A 24,115-nucleotide genomic window follows, 5' to 3' on the forward strand; every position below is an offset into this window, starting at 1 on the left:
GTGGAGACGACCTTCGACTGAGTGTAGCAAAAATGTGATTCACCCGAAGGGCCGACACGTTTCCATTGATCAATGGTCGAATCCCGATGGTCCCGTGCCCACTGCAATCGCAATTGACGATGTCGTTGGGTCAACGTCTGAACACGTAGGGATGGTCTGCTGCGGAGCTCCATGCTCAACAATGTACGATGTACGGCGTGCTCTGAAACACTTGCGCGAGCACCAGCCTTGTGCTCTTTCGGAAAAAATGCCACAGATCACCACGTATCCTACTTTACAGGGCAGACAAACCTCCGAATACCACGTTCTGTGAAGAGTCGTGGACGACCAACCATTTAGCGCCTAGTCGTAGTTTCACTGTGCTCCTACCTCTTTCTGTAGACGCTCACGACAGTAGCACGTGAACATTCAGTAACCTTCGCCGTTTTCGAGATACTCATTCACAGGCTGTACTTAATAATAATCTGCCTTTATCCAAAGTCGCTTGTCTCAGGGGGTTTCCTCATTTGCGGTCCACATCTTCGCTGGGGTGATCCCCTATCCGTGTTTGCTCCGTTTACGTACACTATGCGATAAAAAGTATCTGGACACCCCCAAAAACATACGTTTTTCATATTAGGTGCATTGTGCTGCCGCCTACTGCCAGGTACTCCAATCAGCGACCTCAGTAGTCATTGGACATCCTGAAAGAGCAGAATGGGGTGCTCCGCGGAACTCACGGACTTTGAACGTGGTCAGGTGATTGGGTGTCACTTGTGTCATACGTCTGTACGCGAGATTTCCACACTCCTAAACATCCCTAGGTCCACTGTTTCCGATGTGATAGTGAAGTGGAAACGTGAAGGGACACGTACAGCACAAAAGCGTACAAGCCGACCTCGTCTGTTGACTGAGAGAGACCGCCGACAGTTGAAGAGGGTCGTAATGTGTAATAAGCAGACATCTATCGAGACCATCACACAGGAATTCCAAACTGCATCATGATCCAATGCAAGTACTATGACAATTGGGTGGGAGATGAGAAAACTTGGATTTCATTGTCGAGCGGCTGCTCATAAGCCACACATCACGCCGGTAAATGCCACACGACGCCGCGCTTGGTGTAAGGAGCGTAAACATTGGCCGATTGAACAGTGGAAAAACGTTGTGTGGAGTGACGAATCACGGTACACAATGTGGCGATCCGATGGCAGGGTGTGGGAATGGCGAGTTCCGGTGGACGTCATCTGCCAGCGTGTGTAGTGCCAACAGAAATATGCGGAGGCGGTGGTGTTATGGTGTGGTCGTGTTTTTCATGGAAGGGATTGCACCCCTTGTTGTTTTGCGTGGCACGATCACAGCACAGGCCTACATTGATGTTTTAAGCACCTTCTTGCTTCCCACTGTTAAAGGGCTATTCGGGGATCGCGATTACATCTTTGAAGACGACCGAGCATATGTTCATAATCCACGGCCTGTAGCGGCGTGGTTACACGACAATAACATCCCTGTAATGGACTGGCCTGCACAGAGGCTTGAACTGAATCCTATAGAATACCTTTGGGATGTTTTGGAACGTCAACTTCGTGCCAGGTCTCACCGACCGACATGGCTACCTCTCCTCAGTGCAGCACTCCGTGAAGAATGGGCTGCCATTCCCGAAGAAACCTTCCAGCACCTGATTGAACGTCTGGCTGCGAGAATGGAAGTTGTCATCAAGGGTAAGGGCGGGCCAACACCATATTTAATTCCAGCATTACCGATGGAGGGCGCTACGAACTTGCCATTTTCAGCCAGGTGTCCGGATACTTTTGATCACATAGTGTACTTTCGTTACCGCGTCACGTGTCCATCAGGCGGCATCCAACGTCGTGGTGGGCAGTGGTCATAATGTTTTGGTTGATCATTGGACATGTTGGGCCTGATGGTTTAGCGATAAAGCTCATGCCTGGAAATAGAGAATTCGCGGACAGACAGTCGGACCATGGATTTTTCAGTTTTTGTTTTACACTGGCCTTCACCTCTCAACGGTGTGCGGAGCCGCCATAAAGAACGCGTGGTTCGAATTCCACGCTAAACAGTAGGTCCTCAGTCTCTGGTTGGATAACTGGAATAGGTTGGAGACACGCAAGTCGCCGAACAGGCGTCCCATAGAGACACTTGCACCGGGCCACTGAATGACACGAAATTATTATTATTATTATTATTATTATTATTATTATTATTGTTATTACTACCATCTGTATACATAATTGAGTTTGTACGGAACCCTCAGAGCTCGATCCCTACTCGCATTGCCGCATTTGTCCTATTTTTCTCTATTAATATTGTTTATCAATGTCATCAGTGGGTGAGGAATAGCAGGATACGGATAGCCTATCTCATAGCTTCCAGGCGCGGCAGAAATTTGATTTTCGATATTTCATATAATTATTGACCGAAGTTAAAAGTTCAAAACATTTTTCATAATCTGTTCATTAAAAGGTACAGTATCACGTTCCAGGTTTAGCACATTAAGACAGGAATTGATATTAGAAACTGTGCTTATCTCTTGAGGCAGTATAACTCGTGCAGCGCAAATTACCCACTCTGCATTCAACGAGTATTCAAGACTGAAAGAATGGCGCATTCCAACAAACTTTACACATCATTTCATTTTCTTGCTGACAACTTTACAAAATAATGAAAGCAAGAAAGTTTATCCCTTCCTACGTTTTCGCTGTTAATGCATTAAACCTTCAGCATAAAGCATGATAATTTATTACTTATTTCTGCTTACTCTATTTGCAACATATTTTGCAGACAGTATCTATATGTACCACCGAATACATCTGCAAAATTGTAGCATTGTACGACATGGAGTTCAGGAATTTGAATTCACGAACATTATGATACAACAAAAAGCCAGCTTTTCATAAAACGGAAAGTAAATTACCCGAACCATACTTATCCATTGTTAGCGCCGTCCGAAGTTATCAATCAGACGTTTGAATCTGTTATGTACGTGGGAATGCGAGGCTAGGGATTTACTTGTGATGCCTAGGAACCAATACTCAACCAAAAATCCTTACGATGAGAAACACGAAAACAATCGTTATAAGCGCATCCTTAAAATTATACATGGAGCACGTGTCCTCATTTAAAATAAGATGGAGATTTCGAATTTTGAAGCGCACTGAAAGAAAATAGTGTTACCAAATGAAACACAGGAGTAAAAAATGAAATAACGAAACTTTACATCTGAAAATAAATGTAGAACTTCATGTGGGACGTTAAAGCTCATTTTACAACGTTAACTCGTGAAATGATGGAACGCGGTATCCAGCTGTCTGAATGCAATAAGTTCGCTGGCATAAATATAACCTCGTTCCCACACACCGCTACAGCACACACCAAAGTGACTAGATCGCGTACCCAATGTAGCGGATATATTACAGTGGTAAAGTAGCAAGTGCGTAAGCAGGTAGTTTGTACGCTTGCAAGTAAAAAGATGTCTCTCGATATCATATTGCATGCAAAACGTGAATTCACAATGAAAAAATGTAATCAATATATTTACATCTACATCCATACTATTCAAGCCACCTGACGGTGTGTGGCGGAGGGTACCTTGAGTACCTCTATCGGTTCTCCCTTCTATTCCAGTCTCATGTTGTTCGTGGAAAGAAGGATTGTCGGTATGCTTCGGTGTGGGCTCTAATCTCTCTGATTTTATCCTCATGGTCTCTTCGCGAGATATACTTAGGAGGGAGCAATATACTGCTCGACTCCTCGGTGAAGGTATGTTCTCGAAACTTCAACAAACGCCCGTACCGAGCTACTAAGCGTCTCTCCTGCAGAGTCTTCTACTGGAGTTTCTCTATCATCTCCGTAACGCTTTCGCGATTACTAAATGATCCTGTAACGAAGCGCGCTGCTCTCCGTTGTATCTTCTCTATCTCATCTGTCAACCCTATCTGGTACGGATCCACACTGCTGAACAGTATTCAAGCAGTGGGCGAACAAGCGTACTGTAACCTAATTCCTTTGTTTTCGGATTGCATTTCCTTAGGATTCTTCCAATGAATCTCCGTCTGGCATCTGCTTTACCAACGATCATCTTTATATGATCATTCCATTTTAAATCACTTCTAATGCGTACTCCCAGATAGTTTATGGAATTAACTGCTTCCAGTTGCTGACCTGCTATTTTGTAGCTAAATGATAAGGGATCTTTCTTTCTATGTATTCGCAGTACATTACACTTGTCTACATTGAGATTCAATTGCCATTTCCTGCACCATGCGTCAATTCGCTGCAGATCCTCCTGCATTTCAGTACAATTTTCCATTGTTACAACCTCTCGATATACCACAGCATCATCCGCAAGAAGCCTCAGTGAACTTCCGATGTCATCCACAAGGTCATTTATGTATATTGTGAATATCAACGGTCCTACGACACTCCCCTGCGGCACACCTGAAAGCACTCTTACTTCGGAAGACTTCTCTCCATTGAGAATGACATGCTGCGTTCTGTTATCTAGGAACTCTTCAATCCAATCACACAATTGGTCTGGTAGTCCATATGATCTTACTTTGTTCACTAAACGACTGTGGGGAACTGTATCGAACGCCTTGCGGAAATCAAGAAACACGGAATCTACCTGGGAACCCGTGTCTATGGCCCTCTGAGTCCCGTGGACGAATAGCGTGAGCTGGGTTTCATACGACCGTCTTTTTCGAAACCCATGCTGATTCCTACAGAGTAGGTTTCTAGTTTCCAGAAAAGTCATTACACTCGAACATAATACGTGTTCCAAAATTCTACAACTGATCGACGTTAGAGATATAGGTCTATAGTTCTGCACATCTGTTCGACGTCCCTTCTTGAAAACGGGAATGACCTGTGCCCTTTTCCAATCCTTTGGAACGCTACGCTCTTCTAGAGACCTACGGTACACCGCTGCAAGAAGGGGGGCAAGTTCCTTCGCGTACTCTGTGTAAAATCGAAGTGGTATCCCATCAGGTCCAGCAGCCTTTCCTCTTTTGAGCGATTTCAATTTTTTCTCTATCCCTCTGTCGTCTATTTCGATATCTACCATTTTGTCATCTGTGCGACAATCTAGAGAAGGAACTACCGTGCAGTCTTCCTCTGTGAAACAGCTTTGGAAAAAGACTTCTAGTATTTCAGTCTGTCATCCTCTGTTTCAGTATCATTTTGGTCACAGAGTGTCTGGACATTTTGTTTTGATCCACCTACCGCTTTGACATAAGACCAAAATTTCTTAGGATTTTCTGCCAAGTCAGTACACAAACTTTACTTTCGAATTCATTGAAAGCCTCTCGCATAGCCCTCCTCACACTACATTTCGCTTCGCGTAATTTTTGTTTGCCTGCAAAGCTTTGGCTATGTTTATGTTTGCTGTGAAGTTCCCTTTGCTTCCGCAGCAGCTTTCTAACTCGGTGGTTGTACCACGGTGGCTCTTTTCCATCTCTTACGATCTTGCTTGGCACATACTCATCTGTATATGGTTATATAAAAGCAATAACTCACGTAAAACTGTGACGGTAAATTAAAAGTAGGTCATACCCACGTAAAAAGTACCTGTACATCTAATCGCAACTAAACATTTAAAAGAGGAGTGTAACAGAGCCAAAAGTGTTCAGAAGTTGATTTCAGACTGCTGGAAGCTGTACCAGTAAACTGAAGACATGGGATAGCGATACGAATATGCACAGATTGCGGTAGTATCCCGTACACACGGCGTAAAAGGTACTCGTAAATGCACTGACAGAGCTGTCATTTGTACTCAGCTGATTCATGTGAAAAGGTTTGCGAGGAGATTATGGCGGCACGACGGGAACTAACAGACTTTGAACGCGGAATGGTAGTTGGAGCTAGACATATGGGACATTCCAGTTTGTAAATCATAGGGAATTAAATATTACGAGATCCACAGTGTCAAGACTGCGGCTAGAGCACCAAATTGAGGCATTACGCCTCACCATGTATAACGCAGTGGCCGACGGCCTCAAGGAACGAGAGCAGGGGCGTTTACACACGAGTCGCCAGCGCTAACAGACAAGGAACACTGCATGAATAACCACAGAAATCAATGTGGGACGTACGACGAACGCATCCGTTGGGTCAGTGTGACGAAATTTGGCAGAAGACGACCGACGCTAATAGCATGATTTCGCCGTCTGTGTCTCGCCCTGGGCTCGTGACCATATCGGTTGGACCCTAGCCGTCTGGAAAACCGTGGCGTGGTCAGATGATTTCAGTAGGTAAGACTTGATGGTAGGGTTAGTGGGTGGCGCATACCCCACGAAGCCATGGAGCCAAGTTGTGAACAAGACACTGAGCAAGCTGGTGGTGGTTCCATAATGGTGTGGGCTGTTTTTTCATGGAATGGACTGGATCCTCTGGTTCAACTGAACCGATCATTGACTGGAAATAGTTACGTTCGCCTAACTGGAGATCATTTGCCGCCATTCGTGGACGACATGTACCCAAATGACGATGGAATTTTTATGAAGGACAATGCGCCACAACTGTTCTCCATTGGTTTGAACAGCACTCTTGAAAATTCGAGAGAATGATTTGGCCACACAGATCGCCCGACATGAGTTCCATCGAATATTTTTGGGACGTCATTGGGAGGTCAGTTCGTGCACAGAACTTGCAAAAAAATGGTTCAAATAGCTCTGAGCACTATGGGACTTAACATCTGAGGTCATCAGTCCCCTAGTACTTAGAACTACTTAAACCTAACTAACCTAACGACATCACACACATCCATGCCCGAGGCAGGATTCGAACCTGCGACCGTAGCGGTCGCGCGGTTCCAAACTGAAGCGCCTAGAACCGCTCGGCCACCCCGGCGGGCAGAACTTGCACCGGCAACACTTTCGCGGTTATAGACGGCTGTAGCATGGCTCAATATTTCTGCAAGACTAGTGCATACCTTCAAACACTGATTTCGTTTCCGAGTTGGTTGAGAACTTCTTGATAGGCAGAGAGTAAGATATTTCCCTGGATCATGAGTCATTCACAAACAGAAGTAATTTCGTCGGTGACCTCGGGAACTGTGACAGAATGACTACTGTTGATGTAGGTAAGTAAATGATTTAGCAACTACTTTTAGTTGCAAATCTATACTGTTTAGATATTAAATTAAACGTCCCGGGTTCGAGGCTCGGTCAGGCACACAGTTTAATCTGCCAGAAAGTTTCTTACTTAAGTTTTCATTTCTAAAATTGGATTACTTCATTTTCATTTCCAGTGTTTTTCGTTTTGTGGCAATGAACGTTCAGTATGCTTGAAAATGACAATGTAGAAATTGCAGTTGCAATCGTAACGAATATTTTTAACAGCTATAAGCGGAATGACTACATTCAGCGATTACGTTGAGGCTGTGGACCCAGTTCTAATCATAACTTTCAAATAAGACAGATATTTTAAAAAAATTTGACGAGAAGTTATTCGAAAAATACTTCAAATAAAGATGATGAGCACTTGATGGTAGTGATGGAGTATAAAAACATCACGTTTGCGATGGACATGAACGAATGCTCGCTGTAATGGCGCCTTGAAGAAAGCATAAGATGCACTCGGCGTTGATTTTTGTGAGTTGGTGAGATGGGTAGGAAGAGTAATCCTAGGAGAGAACGATGTTGACCTGGTGGAATGACGGATGTTTGCATGGACGGACTTTGGGAAGCGGGTGGTGCCTGAAGTTTCGTGGCTGACAGGGCACAGAAGTGCGTGGAAGGTGATAGTCTGGTTTATGGCCACAGCAGGAATCTAGGAAATGTGACCCTGGGGATTAGTTCTTTTCCGCTTTGTGTATTACTTTAGAAGTTGCTATAGGAATAGAAGAAAGTCTGAAAAGTGGATGAGTTTTTATGGGTTACGACTTGGGCAAGATAGGCAGATGCGAGAGGTGAGCTGGGGTGCACGTGCGGCTCACAACTCAAAGGATTTGCAAAAACTGACAGCGACAGAGATAAAGATAACGTCAACTTAGATTGTGGGGGGGGGGGGGGGGTATGACGAGGGATTTACGGATAATAATACTGGTAGGGTGGCCTCATACACGGGGAAGGCCTTGGACACAGTCAATCGATTAAACTCACATTTCTCAGGTCGCTTGCGCGTGACCTAAAATAAATTTTGGCTCAATCCCTTCCCGTTTCAGAGAAAATCATCCCTGAACTTCATGGCGCACAATCGACGCAAAATTGACGGAGTCGATGAATAATAGAAAACTGAGCATTTTTCGTTATTACGTTTGGGGGTCTGCAAAAACACATTTTCCTAGAAATCGAGGGAAGAAACTTTTTCGATTTGTCATATATGTATCTTTAAGGGAAACAATGTTCAACGACATGGCCAGTGGCCTAGCGACTAAAGCATCTGGCACGGAAGCAGGGAACCTGTGTCCCCGTGTTCTTTCGCGGCGGCATGTCTGAATAAAATGTTCTTGTTTTGAAGCCGCGTCAGTACGAGTAATTCGACTTGAGAACCGAGAAGATTTTATTCAGAGAACATGTTTCCGATTCCCAGCTTTATCCTATACCTTCTTCCTTTCCCCACTCATCGATGTTAGTAGGAATTGCAGCCAACGGACTTCGTAGTCAGGGCTACCACAGCCTGGCTATATCATTTTGAAGGTAAGACTGCTTCAGCCGTAAGTCCGTTATTTGTAAGCACGATCGGTTTCGCAGCATTTGAGCAGCATTATTAGGTGCAATCTGTACAAATTAAAAGATAAAAGCTCATGGAATGCAAGAAACGTAACTAAAATGAAGACATATACGGGCCGAACGTACTCACAAAATCATGTTTCGCACAAGAAAAGAGAGAGCCAGCAATTTCTTGCCAAGTAGCGGACGTCAAAGATAAACAGCATAAAATAACATAGAACGTTCCCGTGATACCTAGAAAGGACGACACCTAAAAATAAGAAATTCGTAATAAAAAAATTATTAGGTAGGTAAAATAGTAACAAATTCCACTCACCATGAGTAACAGTACCTGATGAGCTAACGGGTCTCCATGTGATGAAAAAGTCATCCAAACCCTACCTACATACCAGCAATGGGATAGTGTCAACTACCTCACTGTCCCTCTTTTACCTAAAAAGGATTGAAAAGCATACTGGTAAAAACCCCAGCTATTAATCTTAAATTGTGGCTCATCCCCCAAGAATCCAATATAAAACTATTCTGAGTCCTAGCACGAAACTTTCATGAGGTGAAACAATGCTGAATATCGTGTCGTACCTCAACAGCTCAATTGGCAGAAAGCAATGCATTGCGACGAGGCCGCACTTAACACCGCAAGCGCGCGCGTGCTGGGCGTGTAGCAACAGGCGGCCTGTCAACACGGAACTGCCGAAGCGCCCTATAGCGACATGGAGAGAAGGTCCGTGTGCAGCTAGCATGCTTTTGTCTGTTGATTTGTACAGACTGCACATGATGATGATGATGATGATGATGATGCTGAAATGCTGCGAAACCGGTCGCTGTCATAAATATAGAGGACTTACAGCTGAAGCAGACTTTGAAAAGAGAATAGTGGGGTTAATAAGGTGAGTTAAATCAACAACGTGTAATATCAACGCATGCAAATAAATTACTGATTTACTTACGTTATTGACGCTCCTATTCCGAAACAAAACAAAAAATACAAATGGAAAAATAATTGCAGAACGCATTTTGGAATCGAGCACAGGTTCTCTGCTCCACGCGAGATTTCTTGGTCACTAAGCTAGTCTCTGTGCATAAAAAAAGAAGTTGTAGACTCCCCACAAATGACGATTGAAAAATTCTCGATTTTCAGTTATTTATTGAACCCGTCAATTTTGAGTCGATTTCACGTATGAACTTTAGGGGTGGTTTTCTCAAAAATTTTAGGTCTTACGCAAGCGACCTGCCAAAAATGAGCAGATTCTGTTGACCGTGTCTAAGGTCTCGCCCTTGTCAGTAGTTTGTTGGATGGTAAGCAGGCGTGCGTTACGATACACCTCTTAGGAACTGTCAGTGGTCAGCATGAGTGGGTTGTAAGTGGGGGAACCGGAAACGGATACGGCAGGGTAGTGTTCGCGGTGTGATGATTGCCGCTTAGCCACTCTTTTTACGTATAGTTAACCTTGCAATCCAGTAGAAAAAAATGTAAAATGATGAGTAATTAAATGAACTTAGTTTCTGGAAGGCAGCTCTCTAAATCACGGGAAAGCGTTTCAATGTAGCTTCCTAAAAATCACCATAAAGTCTATAAGACTCCGAAAAAGTTAAATGCAACGAGTGGAAGGTTGTATTTCTATTATGGGACCGTTATCTGTTGATTGCTGTATCGTGTGCTCATCAGCACTTATAAGTGGAACAGTCTTGGTCACTCCTTCGTTGCGTTTAAAGGTGCGTCCGTGTTTCCGACTGTGAACTTCGCTAAATGTGGACATGAGAGAACGTCCATATGTATGCAGCGCCACGACCGAGGAGACCGTAGTCGCTACAGTGCACAATGGGTAAGAGCCGTTGTTGAACTGTTGATTACATAGTCCGCTGCACCGTCACCTCAGGATAGGGCTGACTGCAAACTGCACGCATCGGGACTTGGGGCAACCCATTTAAATGCAAATACCGGCAAGTGGTACACTACGGTACTCTCTCCGACAGGAAGTTAGTCAGAATTAATACTGCTGGTTATAGCGCCAAAGTACATCATACTTCCTTCCATTACTCGACATAAAAAGATATTTTATATGCAACAAACTATAAGGGAATTAAATAAAAGATCCAAAATCTTATTTAAACTAGTGTCTTTTTTCCGCCAATGTGCAGGTGACAGTTATTGAACTCTATGAAATAAAATCGTCATAACTTTTGAACGGTTTGCGTTAGGACGTTCAAACTGCACCGTTGGCCGCGGGGCATGACGGGAATTAGTATGGGCATGCCCACACACCGTGTTGTTGTCGGCCATTTACACGTGACAATGTCACCGTACAGCGTGCCGGAGCGTATAGAACTTGAGGCGGCCTACTATGCGAGCAATAAAAGCCAAACTACGGCTCAAAGGATGTTTGCGACCGAGTTCAAGCTGAAGACAACCGGTCCAAGTGTGCCAACAATCGAGAATTTGATTCACAAATTTGAGAGAACGGTTGGTGTTCGTGATGACAGTGTTGGCAATGTCGGTCGTCCCAAAAGGCTGAAAATGTCGAAAAGACACGCGCTGTGTTTCAAACCAGCCCTAGGAAATCGATCAGACGGGCTGCACAACAGGTGGGAATCAACCGGGAGACACTGCAACAGACTGTTGTTGAAGTTATGCATCTCTTCCCATTCAAACCCATCAACCAATAAGCCCCAGGGCCACGGAACAGCAGTTGTGTTTTGCCAACACTATTGTCCACAGAACTGACTAACAGGACTTTGATGTGAATATGGTTTGGTCTAGTGACGAAGCCCACTTTCATTTGAATGGGTTCCTCAATAAGAAAAATTGGCGCATTGGGGGACTGGGAATACGCATTTCGCGATCGAGAACTCTCTTCACCCTCGACAGGTGACTGTATAGTGTGCAATGTCCAGTCATGAAATAATCGGTGCGATATTTCTTGATGGCAAGGTGACTACCGAACGGTACGTGAAAGTTTTGGAAGATTGTTTAATCCCATTATCCAAAATGACCTTGATTTTGACAAAATATAGTACAATCAAGACGGAGCTCGACCCCATCGAAGCAGAAGTGTGTTTGATGTCCTGGAGGACCACTTTGGGGACCGCGTTCTGCTCTGGGACAGCCAGAGGCCACTGGCATGGGCCTCGATTGGCAGCAATATTCTCCGGGACCGAGCATATGTGACTCCTTCTTGTGGGGCTATATTAGAGATAAGGTGTACAACAATAACCCTAAAACCATTGCTGAGCTGAAAGCAGCCATTCAGGAGGCCATCGACAGCCTCGATGTTCCGACACTTCAGCGGGTAATGCAGAATTGCGTTATTCGTCTGCGCCACACCATCGCCAATGATGGCAGGCATATCGAACATGTCATGATCTATATTTGAATATCTGTAGTGACGTTTATGTGTTGAATACAGTGTTTGCACGCCATAGTTCGTAACTAATTTACGTTTTTTTCATATTGTTCGATAATTGTCGCCCTGTACGTTTCGATGTATAGTTTCATCTTCAGGAGTACAGCTGAATGTTAACTTAGGCTGCGATGTTAATGCCCTCGAAAAGGTATCTGTGGCAGTTTAATGTGAATATAAACGCAAATGTCCGGAAATGATGTTGAAATATGTATTGTAATCTTTCCATACACGTGTAAGTAACCCTTAAAAAGTCGGTTGAGCCATGAAAAGACGTGATTAGAAATGCAGGTGAATAAATTGTGTTAACTGCGTACCACAGCTTTTATAAAAGAAATTTCTAATTAAAACCACAAAAAAACTGCTAAAAATCTTTGTTATGGTCGTTGTGTCACTGTACTACGAAGTTATTGTACGCGCAAAGACAATGAATATCATCTGTCATTTACAGAAGCAGTGCGAACATCTTGGCCTATTTGAACGAGGAGTTACTGTCCTGCATATTGGATGACAGTGAATTTACTATCTACGGTGGCTTGCTAGAACTAAGTTACCTCGTTCCGTCCACAATTACCCAACACAAAAAATGTCCATATTAATAAGGGAATAACCATTAAATGTTTTTTGAAGCCTTTAGCGGTGAGTACGAGAACTATGTTCATTATATGGCAGAAGATACGTAGTTTATGGAATACACTGGAACGCAAGCCCCGTTTTACACACGCGCGCGCGCGCCCACACACACACACACACACACACACACACCACAGCGCGCGCGGTGGTATGTCGTCATCTTGCAGACTTCAGAACTGGCACAAGGTGTGTACCATATCTCCATAATTATAGTGTATACTGCATATCTGTTAATATCTGTGGGGGCTGACAACATATAGCCCAGAACGCAACTCTAACTTAAACGTTATCTTCTTATCTCCGAGGACAAGGAGGAACAAATATGAAGCTGCAGTATATTCTTAGATTCCACGTTTACTACTGGTTCTCAAAGCATTGTAAGAAGGCTGCCGCAGGCTGATTAGCATTTCACGATTTTCGCCATTACCGCGACGCTCTCCGCAAGCTACACTAGTCAGTGAGCATAATATCTACAGCACTCAGTCAACTGAGGCAATACTCCCAGATGAAGGTGGCATTAAGAGGCCCAACACAGTTCCCTGCGGGACACGCTTGCTGAGTATGCATCCAAAATAACACACCGCCGACTCCTTATTAACAAGTCTTCAATCCACCCAGCGGATTTGTTTGCTACCACACGGATAAAATTCCTTTACTATTTCTGAAATCATTGACCGAAGTGGCAATGAAACGAGTGTTCAAGCTGGTTTGTAGAACACGCACGAGTCTGGAGACATACGATCAGATTTTCCGAAAAATATTCACAGAATCCCGAAGAAGACAAGGGCAGGTACGTGCGAGAACAATCACACAGTCAGCTTAACAGCTCATGCAGCCAAATTGCTGACGACAATATGTAGAAGAATGGAATAAAAAATTGAGGTCTATTAGATGGCGATCATATGGGAGATAGAAAACATAAGAGTAGAAGACCGGCAGTTCTGACGTTACTCTTGACAATGGAAACAAGACTTGAAATATATCACGAAACGTTGAGGAGTGGGATCGAAATACAGTGAAAGTGAGGAAGAATAGCAGTGACTGTCGAATAGGACACACACTCTAATGAGCGCACACTATAAATTTCGAGTGAAACGAAAAAGACGAGATTAAGACGAGATTAAGAGGAGTAATAGAAATAAGATTAGCTATTAACATCAGACTGCGGGGCCATGAAGTACACGAAGGAATTCTGCTGCCTTGGAAGCAAAGTAACAAATAATGGACGAAGAAAGGAGCACAAAAATAACAGACGAGCACAGGCAGATCATTCGTGGGCAAAAGTAATCGTCGGGTATGAAACATCGATCTTCATTCGAGGAAGGTATTTTTGAGAACGTACGTTTGAGCACAGCATTGCAGGAAGTTCGGAAATTCCCGTTACAAACTTACAGGACTTGCAGAGGAAGTGAGTACATAATATGCGAATAGAAACCCATGTACGGAAAGGTACCTTTTCCGTTCTACGACGGTTTCAGTTCAGTTTTGTGAAGAGAAAAGTCTCACGGTCGCTTGTCCTGGTATGCAATAGGGTAGACAGGATAACCCGTTCTTGGAAGCTGTGCCGTTAAATGTCAATCAGGAAATGTGGTTTCAACATGATAGTGCACCATCTCACTTCTCACGTGCGTTTCGGAGACATCTCACAAGACAATATGGTGAAAGATGAATAGACCGAGGTGCTCCAGCCGCGTGGCAGCCACAAACACCGAATTTTGCTTTTGTGGACTACTTCGTGTGGGGTCGTACGCAAAATTATGAGACTCCTGTAGAGGCAGGTAAAGGTCTGAGTAGTTCTGGCCGCAGCTGTAGAAATTGAAGAAACACCAGGTGGGATGGAGGGTGTGTACCAGAGCATGCTTCGTAGGTGCAATGTCTGTATCAACGTTGGTCGTCACCACATCGAGCCGCTGTTATAATTATTTTTCGTTTTGGAATAAGGTAAACACGAAATGTGTGTTAATACAAACTAATGTGCTTAAGTGATAAAAGGATGTTTCGTTATGTTTCCTTTCGATTTTTACCTAAATAATTGAACTGAGTCACGAATAATTCAGTTCCCCAACTGTAAGTGACTCATAGACTATGGAAAACCATAAAAGAAGAGAATACAAGCGTTTGAGACGTGGTGCTAGAGAAAAATGTCGAAAATTTGGGGGACTGATAAGAAGCGAGGAAGTTATCCGCAGAAACGACGAGGAGAGGAACATTTGTAAAACACTGACGAGGAGGAGGAGGAGGAGGAGGTCAGGCTGGTGGTAGTAGTGAGTTACGACATGTCCATGGGGGTAGAAGGAACTGTAGAGGGAACAACATTAGGGGACGCAGCATGTCATTCTCAATGGAGAGAAGTCTTCCGAATTAAGAGTGATTTCAAGTGAGCCGCAGGGGAGTGTCGTAGGACCGTTGCTATTCACTATATATATATATATATATATATATATATATATATATATATATATATATATATATATATATATGACCTTGTGGATAACATAGGAAGTTCACTGAGGCTTTTTGCGGATGATGCTGTGGTATATCGAGAGGTTGTAACAATGGAAAATTGTACTGACATGCAGGAAGATCTGCAGCGAATTGACGCATGGTGCTGGGAATGGAAATTTAATCTCAATATAAACAAGTGTCATGTGCTGCGAATACATAGAAAGAAAGATCCTTTATCATTTAGCTACAATATAGCATATCAGCAACTGAAAGCAGTTAATTCCATAAATTATCTGGGAGTAGGCATTAGGAATGATTTAAAATGGAATGACCATAAAAAATTAATCGTCCGTAAAGCAGATGCCAGACTGAGATTCATTGGAAGAATCCTAAGGAAATGCAATCCGAAAACAAAGGAAGTAGGTTACAGTACACTTATTCGCCCACTGCTTGAATACTGCTCACCAGTGTGGGATCCGTACCAGATATGGTTGATAGAAGAGATAGAAAAGATCCAATGGAGAGCAGCGCGCTTCGTTACAGGATCATTTAGTAATCGCGAAAGCGTTTCGGAGATAATAGATAAACTCCAGTGGAAGATTCTGCAGGAGATACGCTCAGTAGCTCGGTACGGGCTTTTGTTGAAGTTTCGAGAACATACCTTCACCGAGGAGTCGAGAAGTACAGGGTGATTCAAAAAGAATACCACAACTTTAGGAATTTAAAACTCTGCAACGACAAAAGACAGAGCTAAGCACTATCTGTCGGCGAATTAAGGGAGCTATAAAGTTTCATTTAGTTGTACATTTGTTCGCCATTTCAGCCAGTAAAGTTTTTGGTCCCCTTTTCTTCGAAGGTGTTACTGTAACTGGACTACAGTATCTGGAGATGTTAGAGAACTGGCTGTTCCCTCAGCTCGAACAAGAAGCACAACAATTCATATTTCAGCGGGATGGAGCGCCACCACATTGGCACTTACCTGTCCGTAACTACCTGAACGTCAACTGCCCGAGGCGATGGATCGGCCGCCAGGCAGCCCGTGACAGAGCACTTCATCACTGGCCTCCAAGAAGCCCTGATCTTACCCCCTGCGATTTTTTCTTATGGGGGTATGTTAAGGATATGGTGTTTCGGCCACCTCTCCCAGCCACCATTGATGATTTGAAACGAGAAATAACAGCAGCTATCCAAACTGTTACGCCTGATATGCTGCAGAGAGTGTGGAACGAGTTGGAGTATCGGGTTGATATTGCTCGTGTGTCTGGAGGGGGCCGTATTGAACATCTCTGAACTTGTTTTTGAGTGAAAAAAAAACCTTTTTAAATACTCTTTGTAATGATGTATAACAGAAGGTTATATTACGTTTCTTTCATTAAATACACATTTTTAAAGTTGTGGTATTCTTTTTGAATCACCCTGTATATTGCTCCCTTTGAAAATTACATTTGGAGATGAAGATTGCAATGAAGAGAGATTCGTGACGGGCCACATCAATCCGGTCGGAAGACTGATAAAAAAAACACTCTTAAAGAGCGTAAGTTCGTTGTAATAAGCGATGCCAACTTGCCCAGTCGGGTTGTGACGGAGAGCCTGCAGAGTTAGGTGTAGAAATAGAGAGGTGCTGGGGGAGCTGGATGGAGCGGCTATGAGGAGGCGTGGCCGCGCGCGCTCGCGGCGCCCGCAGGCGGGAGCCTTTGGGGTGTCTCGTTACTGAAACGAGAGCCACACCAGCCAGGTCTTGCGGTCGCGGCCGCTCCGATTTCTGTCCCCGCCGTCTGCGACTCCCACTGCAAGGACGGGCTTAGCACACCTGCGGAAGTAGCTGTCTCGTCCGCCTCACCAAACGTGAAAAATAGCCTACAAGAGAGTAGTGGGCACAGCGCAGCGCAGGGTAGTATCCGCAGTGGCAACGAGGCTACCCATCGATACGTATCGTTGTGGTAACACGGGAGCGAGGACGAGAGAAACCGGTGAAACCTCTGCGGAGGACTTGGCTTCTGGTAAGGTAGACAGCAAGAAGCTGGGAGTGGTGACTGTAAGTTTATTACCGTCCGGTTTAAAGTAGGTGCATAAGAATTAATCACCTGCTCCACCGTCACTGAAATAATTTATAAAAATGTCCATTCATGCGCCCGATTTACAATAAGCAGCTGATCTCGGTTACCAAGTCTTGGCGTGCACACTGTCAGGTAAGACGATGTACACTACTGGCGATTAAAATTGCTACATCAGGAAGAAATGCAAATGAAAAAAAACGGGTATTCATTGGACAAATATATTATACTAGAACTGACATGTGATTACATTTTCACGCAATTTGGGTGCAAAGATCGTGAGAAATCAGTACCCAGAACAACCACCTCTCGCCTCTCACGCCCATCATCACGAAAATTTACTCCAGACCGAGTACTCTCTCATGCAAACCACACATACTTAAATTACATGAAATGCATCACAATCCAACATAGAATACATCACAAAGAATAGTCACAACGTTAGAATCACTTCACTTTCATCTTTCCCACTTCAATTAGTATTCATCCCAGTTTCACACGACACTGCCCCACTTCATAACTTTTCTTTCCTACTACGAACTCTGGAGGATATATGCACGTCTTCCTGTGCAATGCAAGCCAAGTGGCGTTGCTGGATAGACGGCTGACTCACCCTTGCTTCTCTCTGAGTATTAGAGTTTGAATCTAGCGACACACGGGAACATAACACACAAAGTAATATTAAGATCATATCCATCACACACGCGAGTCCTCAACTGATACCTTGGACGAGTGCTTCTCTTTGTCTCATACACAGATTGAGACTCTCACAGTACTCACATCATAGAAGTGCTCAGTTTCAAGTCCTGCACACGCCATTTCTTAAATTTCCAACTTATAGTACACACGCCAGTTATTCAGCTTAACTTTAGCACTCGGAAGTATTTCAACTTAGTACTAGTACTCGGAAGTATTTCAACTTAGTACTAGCATTCGCAAGTATTTCAACTTATTGCTACACTTGGTTCCATTGTGACCGTTGGTCACTTCCGAAGATTACTACAACGCCCTTAATATTACCTGCCTGTCATATAATTCCCCCCCCCCCCCCCCCCAAAAAAAGTTCCTGAAATAGAGAAATAATTATTCCAAACTACTCTTAAGTATTTCACATGCATACCATTCTCTCCACTCTTTTGTCTTTACGGAGCACATCTAAAACAGGTCTTAACAACAGAAGATCCAGCGCCAGAGTGCTGAAACATGACCGTTCTTCAGGTCATCTCGCACCTCCGCCGAGGTGGGGGAGCACCATGCTACCGTATTGGTCAGCCACATTTCAGGCGCTCAAAGCTCAGGTAAATTTCATCTCTTTAGTTCCAGCAAAGGTGACCAAAGGACCGTCTCAAAGATGATCATATATTGCACATTCACTATCTGCGGTTAGCAAAGGACCATACATTCATTCATTTCACAGATCCCACCAAATTGGATGTGGGGATTTATTTTGCGGGAGTGCAGATGTGATCAATTAAATAAATAAATTGTCCTTCTTTCCTACACTGGTATCCGGCTTCGGTGTATTAAGTGAAATTGAGTTATTATTACAAAAAATATGTTGTTCTGACAAGACTAACGGAGAATGTTGTACCTATTTTCAAGGTCGGGCGGTACTGTACCGTTTCAACATGTCATCCTCTCTGTTTTGGTACCATTTAATGTCCAGTTGTTTAAACAAATCTTGGCCCGCATCAAACAGAACATCTGGTTGTTGTACAGCCTGCGTGTTACTATTTCCACAACCGAACGATTCTGTGACATCTGTACGCTGTACAATGCCTCCATGTGAGGCTAGATAAATAAAAACTCAGAAACCTCATACTCCATAGTACACACCCTTGTGGCATTCCATCTTGCAACTTTTCCTCGCATGAAACTGCTCCTCGGATTTTGATACGACTTGACGTCTGTTAGTTGGCTGCGATTCAAGGTTTAGGACAACTCCAATTTCGCAAGATTTTAACTTCACAGGTAGAGCCTTACGTGGGATCCAGTCAGAGGTGTTACTAAGATCACAAAGTACCAATCCTGTACGTCCTTCGAAAGCTCGGTGGTTAAGTTGGCGGACGGTGGAGAACTGCAGCAGAGAGCCTGAGAGCTGGTCCGCTTCCAGAGTGAGGACAGATATCGGCAGCCGCGAGTTTTCCTTATCGCGAGCGTCGGAGCGTGCGGCCTTGGGACACGGAGCGCCCTTGGCGGGGCATTCCACGAAACACAGCGGCCGGCCGGCTACCTGTTCCCCGTCCGCGTCCGCCAGGGCCCCTCCTGGCTGCATCGCTGCAGCACGCGGCCACCTGCACCTGGTTTGCATCGGAGCGAACGGAAGCGAACACAAGCGAATGAGCGTTCGCAGACAGTTCACCAGCGTTGACTACCATTTCCTTATTTCTGCCAACAAACTGTTAAAAGGGGTGGAACGGAAAAGGACGCGAGAGAATGAGTACAGCCTATTAATGCTGCGTTACTGTGCCTTGGCACCAGCAGTCGGTCCCCACCGTACGAGACCTCGGAGGCCAGATGCAAAACTTCGATATTCAACGACAGTATCATTTTTCATGGAGAGGGCACTGTTTTAACGAGGTAAGCAAAATATCACAGGGAAAGAACAACTTTTATGTCACCATTCTGCGTAAGTGCGAAATGCTTGGTGGTGGCACGCTTAACATTGAATTATAGCTCCGAATTTTCTTAGCATTAGTCCAAAACTTTGCACGCACGACGACTGACGCTTTCCTGCGCTTTCTCATTACATCTGAGGACAAAATTTAAGAGCAGCACTTTTATTACTGATGACCAATTTAAGCCTGAAGATAGGTGACCATTCACACTCTGGTTATTAGCAACTAGAGACCTTCACGTTTCCGACGGTTTTGCATTTCAACAGCTGCTGTATCTCAGCTTCTGAAGCCTGCAGCGACATACGTGAAGCAATTACAGGATTTAGTGAAAGTGCATATATATATATATATATATATATATATATATATATATATATATATATATATATATATATACTCCTGGAAATGGAAAAAAGAACACATTGACACCGGTGTGTCAGACCCACCATACTTGATCCGGACACTGCGAGAGGGCTGTACAAGCAATGATCACACGCACGGCACAGCGGACACACCAGGAACCGCGGTGTTGGCCGTCGAATGGCGCTAGCTGCGCAGCATTTGTGCACCGCCGCCGTCAGTGTCAGCCAGTTTGCCGTGGCATACGGAGCTCCATCGCAGTCTTTAACACTGGTAGCATGCCGCGACAGCGTGGACGTGAACCGTATGTGCAGTTGACGGACTTTGAGCGAGGGCGTATAGTGGGCATGCGGGAGGCCGGGTGGACGTACCGCCGAATTGCTCAACACGTGGGGCGTGAGGTCTCCACAGTACATCAATGTTATCGCCAGTGGTCGGCGGAAGGTGCACGTGCCCGTCGACCTGGGACCGGACCGCAGCGACGCACGGAACACGCCAAGACCGTAGGATCCTACGCAGTGCCGTAGGGGACCGCACCGCCACTTCCCAGCAAATTAGGGACACTGTTGCTCCTGGGGTATCGGCGAGGACCATTCGCAACCGTCTCCATGAAGCTGGGCTACGGTCCCACACCCGTTAGGACGTCTTCCGCTCACGCCCCAACATCGTGCAGCCCGCCTCCAGTGGTGTCGCGACAGGCGTGAATGGAGGGACGAATGGAGACGTGTCGTCTTCAGCGATGAGAGTCGCTTCTGCCTTGGTGCCAATGATGGTCGTATGCGTGTTTGGCGCCGTACAGGTGAGCGCCACAATCAGGACTGCATACGACCGAGGCACACAGGGCCAACACCCGGCATCATGGTGTGGGGAGCGATCTCCTACACTGGCCGTACATCACTGGTGATCGTCGAGGGGACACTGAATAGTGCACGGTACATCCAAACCGTCATCGAACCCATCGTTCTACCATTCCTAGACCGGCAAGGGAACTTGCTGTTCCAACAGGACAATGCACGTCCGCATGTATCCCGTGCCACCCAACGTGCTCTAGAAGGTGTAAGTCAACTACCCTGGCCAGCAAGATCTCCGGATCTGTCCCCCATTGAGCATGTTTGGGACTGGATGAAGCGTCGTCTCACGCGGTCTGCACGTCCAGCACGAACGCTGGTCCAACTGAGGCGCCAGGTGGAAATGGCATGGCAAGCCGTTCCACAGGACTACATCCAGCATCTCTACGATCGTCTCCATGGGAGAATAGCAGCCTGCATTGCTGCGAAAGGTGGATATACACTGTACTAGTGCCGACATTGTGCATGCTCTGTTGCCTGTGTCCATGTGCCTGTGGTTCTGTCAGTGTGATCATGTTATGTATCTGACCCCAGGAATGTGTCAATAAAGTTTCCCCTTCCTGGGACAATGAATTCACGGTGTTCTTATTTCAATTTCCAGGAGTGTATATAATATATATATATATATATATATATATATATATATATATATATATATATATATATATATGTGTGTGTGTGTGTGTGTGTGTGTGTGTGTGTGTGTGTGTGTATGTGTGTATGTGTTTGTAATTAATACAAATCTGTCGTTTTTCTGATCTTGAAATTCTGCACACGTAACCATCAAGACAAGAGGAAGATCACTGTCTACATTAAGATTTCTTAATTTGACGTTAAACATACATGTATGTAATATATAAAGAGGAAAAAGTTGTCACCAAAAATCTCTAAAAGTTCCTGGGTGACTTATTTCAAATTGCAACACGATGCCCTAATGAACATTGGATGACATAGGTTACATTTTTTATACAGGCAATATATAAATAAATATCTAAAACACCATTTTTGTTTACATGTCAGCGTCCAAAACTGCGTCCGTTCTGAGTGGTCTGCCGTCCAGCTTGTTGCTGAGCGGTCAAAGTGTCGTTATGTGGATCCATCCTTCCCACAAAATATCGAAATATAATAACTGTATTACAGAACTAACAATGATAACAGAGTTTATTAGGGACAAAAACAAAATTCTTAGTGAATTCTTTGACAGTGTATTCTCCAATTGTTGGGAACTGAAAGAATAGGAAAAATGTCGTCCAGAAATTTCAAAACATCATTTATCTACCCCATACAAACATACCAAACACTATTTAGAAGCCAGTACAAACGCCTTTTCGAAATACCCTTTGTCACGTATTTTCTTTGTATATATCATACAACATCGAAAACTCGTCACCTTTGCAGTCTGATAATGGATGACGTGGCAGTACCCCAGCGTACAGATTCTGACTGATTGCCATCAGTATTTTGGCTATGTTGACAGGGGTTCTGCTAGTGAATCAGTTAGTTTGGATGCAGTTATGGAGGCAATTAGGCAACTGCCTTGTCGCGCTGGTAACACAGGTTCCCGTCAGATAACCGAAGTTTAGCGCTGTGGGGCTTAGCTAGCACGTGGGTGGGTCACCATTCGGGTGTGACGAGCCCTGTTGGCAAGCAGGGTGCACTCAATAATTCAAAACAATCTTGAAACTTCCTGGCAGATTAAAACTGTGTGCCCGACCGAGACTCGAACTCGGGACCTTTGCCTTTCGCGGGCAAGTGCTCTACCAACTGAGCTACCGAAGCACGACTCACGCCCGGTATTCACAGCTTTACTTCTGCCAGTACCTCGTCTCTTACCTTCCAAACCTTACAGAAGCTCTCCTGCGAACCTTGCAGAACTAGCAAAGGTCCCGAGTTCGAGTCTCGGTCGGGCACACAGTTTTAATCTGCCAGGAAGTTTCATATCAGCGCACACTCCGCTGCAGAGTGAAAATCTCATTCTGGAAACATCCCCCAGGCTGTGGCTAAGCCATGTCTCCGCTGTATCCTTTCTTTCAGGAGTGCTAGTTCTGCAAGGTTCGCAGGAGAGCTTCTGTAAAGTTTGGAAGGTAGGAGACGAGGTACTGGCAGAAGTAAAGCTGTGAGTACCGGGCGTGAGTCCTGCTTCGGTAGCTCAGTTGGTAGAGCACTTGCCCGCGAAAGGCAAAGGTCCCGAGTTCGAATCTCGGTCGGGCACACAGTTTTCATCTGCCAGGAAGTTTCATATCAGCGCACACTCCGCTGCAGAGTGACAATCTCATTCTCAAAACAGTCTTAATCGCATTTATTATTATTATTATTATTATTATTATACCGCCAACCGGTTTCAACCCGACGTAGGGGTCATCTTCTGGGCGTTTACACTGTGAAATTACAGATATCCGCCAGAAAGACTATTATACAACAGCTAAAATTACATAAATTTAAAGTATGTTACCCACTGGTCGACTGCTGGTGGTGTCACTCCTGTCTACATAACGGCAGGAAACTATGCGAGACTAACCCTTCGTATGGGCTTAAATAGCGTACTGAGATCACGTGAATAGAAGGCAACACCCCCAGTGGCAATCAACGGCATTTAATACAGTTATTATATGTGAGTGAAAGGAGAAAATATAAAAATACAGTAAATGAAGCAGGCAAAAAGCAATACAAACGTCTCAAAAATGAGATCGACAGTAAGTGCAAAATGGCTAAGCAGGGATGGCTAGAGGACAAATGTAAGGATGTAGAGGCTTATCTCACTAGGGGTAAGATAGATACTGCCTGCAGGAAAACTAAAGGGACCTTTGGAGAAAAGAGAACCACTTGTATGAATATCAAGAGCTCAGATGGAAACCCAGTTCTAAACAGAGAGGGGAAAGCAGAAAGGTGGAAGGAGTATATAGAGGGTCTATACAACGGCGATGTACTTGAGGACAATATTATGGAAATGGAAGAGGATGTAGATGAAGATACGATACTGCGTGAAGAGTTTGACAGAGCACTGAAAGACCTGAGTCGAAACATGGCCCCGGGAGTAGACAACATTCCATTAGAACTACTGACAGCCTTGGGAGAGCCAGTCCTGACAAA

The 24,115-nt window shown here is 44.6% G+C and overlaps 1 protein-coding gene and 1 non-coding gene across 2 annotated transcripts in view; both read left to right on the forward strand.

Annotated features, from left to right (window-relative positions):
- The window catches only part of LOC124775244, a 364,434-nt gene that overhangs the window by 33,671 nt on the left and 306,648 nt on the right, over nucleotides 1–24,115 (forward strand). The window lies entirely within an intron of this gene.
- Nucleotides 23,163–23,237, forward strand: Trnas-cga. The gene has a single exon. It is a non-coding gene; the product is annotated as a tRNA-Ser (tRNA).

This window comes from Schistocerca piceifrons, chromosome 2 (assembly GCF_021461385.2).
Source record: "Schistocerca piceifrons isolate TAMUIC-IGC-003096 chromosome 2, iqSchPice1.1, whole genome shotgun sequence".
NCBI classification, from domain to species: Eukaryota; Metazoa; Arthropoda; class Insecta; order Orthoptera; family Acrididae; genus Schistocerca; species Schistocerca piceifrons.